Below are 5,587 nucleotides of genomic sequence, written 5' to 3'. Positions count from 1 at the left end.
GCTGGAGCGTGTCCAGAGAAGGGCAGCGGAGCTGGGGAGGGGTCTGGAGCCCCAGGCTGCTGGGGAGCGGCTGGGGGAGCTGGAGGGGTTCAGCCTGGAGCAGAGGAGGCTGAGGGGAGCCCTCATCGCTGCCTACAACTGCCTGAGAGGGGGGGGGAGCCGGGGGGGTCGGGCTCTGCTCCCAGGGAAGGGGCGATGGGACGAGGGGCACCGGCCTCAAGTTGTGCCAGGGCAGGGTGAGGTTGGACATTAGGAAAAATTTCTTCACAGAAAGGGTTGTCAGGTTGAATGGGCTGCCCAGGGAGGTGGTCAAGTCCCCATCCCTGGAGGGATTTAAAAGAAGGGTAATTGAGGTGCATAGGGACAGGGTTTAGTGGTGGGATGGCAGTGTTAGGTTAACGGTTGGACTTGATGATCTTACAGGTCTTTTACAACCTAGACGATTCTATGATTCTAACCGTGAATGAGCGGCAAAACCCCCACATTGTGACCGGCCCAGATGCTCCATGCATCCCTGGCATAGACTACCTCAGGAGAGAGCATTTCAAGGACTCAAAAGGGTACTGGTGGTCTTTTGGTAGAGCTGCCCTGGAGGCAGAGGAAATTAAGCAGATGTCTACCTTGCGCCATCTCTCCAAAGACCCTTCTGGTGTGGGGTTGTTGAGGGTCGAAGAACAATGGGTGCTGATTGTCACCACAACAGTGCATGGGTGGCAATATCACATCAACCAAGACTCTCTGATTCCCATCCACAAGCTGATTTGTGGACTGGAGAGCCAAGGAGTGATCAGGAGGAGTCGCTCACCCTTTTGACAGTCCCACATGGCCAGTGAGAAAGTCTCATGGAGAGTGGAGACCAACAGTAGACTATCATGGCCTGAATGAAGTCATGCTGCCGCTGAGCGCTGCTGTGCCGGACATGTTAGAACTTCAGTACAAACTGGAGTCCAAGGCGGCCAAGGGGTTGCCACAATTGATGTCATGAATGCGTTTTTCTCAAACCCTCAAACCCCTCAATCTCCCCCCAACTCCCAGTGGAGTGCCAGCCACAGTTTGGTTTCACTTGGAGGGGTGTCCAGTACACCTGGAATCAACTGCCCCAGGGGTGGAAACCCAGCCCTACTGTTCACCATGGACTGCTCCAGACTGCACTGGAACAGTGTAAGGCTCCGGAACACCTACAGTACATCGATGACATCATCGTGTGGGGCAACACAGCGGAAGAGGTTTTCAAGAAAAGGAAGAAAATAGTCCAAGCCCTTCTGAAGGCCGGTTTTTCCATACAACAAAGTAAGGTCAAGGGACCTGCCCAGGAGATCCAGTTTTTAGGAATAAAATGGCAAGATGAACGTCATCAGATTCCAATGGATGTGATCAACAAAATAACAGCCATGTTCCTGCCAACCAGCAGAAAGGAAACCCAAGCTTTCTTGGGCGTTGTGCGTTTTTGGAGGATGCGTATTCCAAATTACAGCCTGATCATAAGCCCTCCCTGTCAAGTGATGCAAAAGAAGAATGATTTCATGTGGGGCCCTGAACAACCTGGCCTTTGGACAGGTTAAACAGGAGATAGTGCATGGGCCGGTCCGGGCAGGGCAAGATGTAAAAAGTGTGCTCTACACCGCAGCCGGGGAGAACGGCCCTACCTGGAGCCTCTGGCAGAAAGCACCAGGGGAGACTCGAGGCCGACCCCTAGGGTTTTGGAGTCGGGGATACTGAGGATCCAAGGTCTGCTGTGCTCCAACTGAAAAAGAGATACTGGCAGCACACGAAGGGGTTCGAGCTGCTTCGGAAGTGATTGGTACTGAAGCACAGCTCCTGTTGGCACCCCGACTGCCGGTGCTGGGCTGGATGTTCAAAGGGAAGGTCCGCTCTATACATCACGCAACTGATGCTACGTGGAGTAAGTGATCACTCAATGGGCTCCAATAGGAAACCCCAATCATCCAGGAATCCTGGAAGCGATCATGGACTGGCCAGAAGGCAAAGATGTCACCAAAGGAGGAGATGGCGCGTGCTGAAGAGGCTCCACTGTACAATAAACCACCAGAAAATGAGAAGCAAAGTGCCCTGGTCACTGATGGGCCCTGACGTCCTGTGGGAAAGCATCGGAGGCGGAAGGCTGCTGTATGGAGGCCCATACGATGAGGCACAGAAACTGCTGAGGGAGAAGGAGAACCGAGTCAGTTTGCAGAAGCGAAAGCTGTCCAGCTGGCTTTGGATATCGCTGACCAAGAAAAACGGCCAGAGCTCTGTCTCTGTGCTGACTCATGGACGGTGGCGAATGTCCTGGGAGGGCGGCTGCAGCAACGGGAGCAGAGAGCTGGCAGCGCAGAGGCAAACCCAGCTGGGCAGCCATGCTGGGGCAAGGTGTTGCTGCCCAGGTAGGGAACTGGGTTGTAAAGGTGCGTCACGTAGGTGCTCACGTACCCTTGACCTTACTTTGTTTTATGACAAAACCGGCCTTCAGAAGGATTTGGGCTATTCTCTTCCTTTTCTCGAAAACCTCTTCTGCTGTATTGCCCCACACGATGATGTCATCAATTGATTGTAGGTGTTCCGGAGGCTTACGCTGTTCCAATGCAGTCTGGATCAGTCCATGGTACATGTCCAGAGAAGGGCAGCGGAGCTGGGGAGGGGTCTGGAGCCCCAGGCTGCTGGGGAGCGGCTGGGGGAGCTGGGGGGGTTCAGCCTGGAGCAGAGGAGGCTGAGGGGAGCCCTCATCGCTGCCTACAACTGCCTGAGAGGAGGGGGGAGCCGGGGGGGTCGGGCTCTGCTCCCAGGGAAGGGGCGATGGGACGAGGGGCACTGGCCTCAAGTTGTGCCAGGGCAGGGTGAGGTTGGCCATGGGGAACAATTCCTTCCCCTTGGGGCTGTCAGGGGCTGGAAGGGGCTGCCCAGGGAAGGGGTCGAGTCCCCAGCCCTGGGGGGATTTAACAGCCGGGCAGAGGCGGTGCTGAGGGCCGGGGTTTGGGGGTGGGATGGCAGGGGTAGGGGAACGGTTGGACTTGATAATCTTAAAGGGCTTTTCTCACCCAAACGATTCTGTGATTCTATGAGCCAGGCCACTGAAGAACATCAAAACAACCCTCAGGTGGATCAGGCTGCTCAGATTGAAGCAGCTCAGGTGGATCTGGACTGGCAACATAAGGGTGAATTATTTCTAGCTTGGTGGGCCCATGACACCTCAGGCCATCAAGGAAGAGCTGCAACATAGAGATGGGCTCGTGATCATGGGGTGGACTTGACCATGGACACTATTGCACAGGTTATCCATGAATGTGAAACATGTGCTGTGATCAAGCAAGCCAAGCAGTTAAAGCCTCTCTGGTGTGGAGGACGATGACTGAAATATTTATACAGGGAGGCTTGGCAGACTGATTGTATCACACTCCCACAAACCCATCACGGCAAGCGCTGTGTGCTCACCGTGGTGGAAGCAACCACCGGATGGCTGGAGACATCTTCCATGCCCCTTGCCACCGCCCAGAACACCATCCTGGGCCTTGGAAAGCAAGTGCTGTGGTGACAGGGCACCCCAGAAGGAATTGAGTCAGACAACAGGACTAACTTCCGAAACAGCCTCATAGACACATGGGCCAAAGAGCACGGCATCGAGTGGGTACATCCCATCCCCTGTCATGCACCAGCCTCTGGGAAAATTGAATGACACGATGAGCTGTTCAAGACTACCCTGAGAGCAATGGGTGGTGGGACATTCAAACATTGGGATACACATTTAGCAAAGCCACCTGGTCAGTCAGCGCTGGGGGAGCTGCCAACCCAGCTGGCCCTGCCCCATCAAGCCTCTTACGTACGGTAGGAGGGGATAAAGTCCCTGCGATGCACGTAAAAACTATGCTGGGGCAGAGTCTGAGTTACTCCTGCCTCGGGCAAGGGCAAACCCATCCGCGGGATCGCTTTTGCTCAAGGACCTGGGTGCACCTGGTAGTTGACGTGGAAGGACGGGGAAGTCCGATGTGTACCTCAAGGGGATTTTGGGTGAAAATAGCCAATGAACCGAATGGTATGATGTTAATTGCTGTGTAGTACCCTATGTCATCACTTTGATGGTTGGTATATGTCATATCAACGGTATTACACTAAGAATCGCCCAGATTAATGAATGAATTTTGACGAAACCAAGCAAGTGCAGCGCGATGGAACCAGAACTGGCTTCAGTGTGCAACAACCCAACGCCCCACACCATCTCTCCTGCCCTGCTACAACAGACGGAGCCCGAAGTCATGGACTAACTGAACCCAACGGATGTTTTAGAGGGATGCTTTGGGGTTGGTGTGCAGGGCAGAGAGCAGGGGCGATGTTTGGGGTCAGTGCATGGGGCCGGTGCTCGCGTGCCAGCCCTCAGTGTCCGGGCTGACCCAGCAGGGACTGTCCCAGCTCTAGTGCCGTCCCACTGGGGTTGCGATGACACCCACCCTCGTCAGGGCTGGGGACCGCAGCAGCCCCGGAAGAGTCCAGTGGCGCAAGTGCTGCTGCTCCACCATTTCCCCATGGCTTCCTCTTGCACTGGCCAGGCCTGCAGCACCGCGGCCAGCAGAGCCCCCTCTGCCACCTCTCCTCTCCCCACCGCCCCAGTATCAGAGGGCACAGGACCCTGGTCCCTTCTGCCCACCTGCTCTGCCCTGGGGACATGGCCTTTGGGGACGCTGTGCCTTTGGAGATGCTCCGTGTCACCACCCTGCTGGCCGGGCTGGGGACGTATGTTGCTGGGCTTGCGTGGCTGTGGGCTGCCGGGGTGTTTTCCTGTCATCTGTTTCACTTCCCGAAAGTGCTGTCCGGCCCGGCCCAGCTCCTCGGCTTGGGGCTGCTGCGGCCGTGACTCACCCGTTGGGAAATTGCCAGCAAACCCAAAACTTCCTGGGGCACCTCCTGCCTGCCCAGCTCTGCCTGTCCCCCACCCAGGGACAAGGCCCACCAGCTGTCACCCACACCAGGATGCCCCCAAAAGCCTGAAGTGCCCCAGGCCATGGGGTCCTCCATGCCAGGGTGTCCTCCAAATGGTGGTGGGGTCCCCAGGCCTTGGTGGGGATCCCCAGGCCATATCAGGGGTCTCCAGACAATGGCAGAGGACCCCAGGCCATGGCAGGGTCCCCAGGCCATACCAGAGGTCCCTAGGCTGTGCCAGTGTCCCCAGGCCATACCATGAGTCCCCAGGCCATAGCAGTGTCCCCAGGCCGTACCAGGGGTCCCCAGGCCGTGGCAGTGTCCCCAGGCCGTACCAGGGGTCCCCAGGCCGTGGCAGTGTCCCCAGGCCGTACCAGGGGTCCCCAGGCCGTGGCAGTGTCCCCAGGCCGTACCAGGGGTCCCCAGGCCGTGGCAGTGTCCCCAGGCCGTACCAGGGGTCCCCAGGCCGTGGCAGTGTCCCCAGGCCGTACCAGGGGTCCCCAGGCCGTGGCAGTGTCCCCAGGCCGTACCAGGGGTCCCCAGGCCGTGGCAGTGTCCCCAGGCCGTACCAGGGGTCCCCAGGCCGTGGCAGTGTCCCCAGGCCATACCATGAGTCCCCAGGCCATACAGTGTCCCCAGGCCATTGCAGTGTCCCCAGGCCGTACCACGGGCCGCCAGG

Source organism: Egretta garzetta, unplaced genomic scaffold, assembly GCF_000687185.1.
Source record: "Egretta garzetta isolate BGI_Z169 unplaced genomic scaffold, ASM68718v1 scaffold609, whole genome shotgun sequence".
Classification (NCBI taxonomy): Eukaryota; Metazoa; Chordata; class Aves; order Pelecaniformes; family Ardeidae; genus Egretta; species Egretta garzetta.
This window is presented reverse-complemented; position numbering follows the sequence as displayed.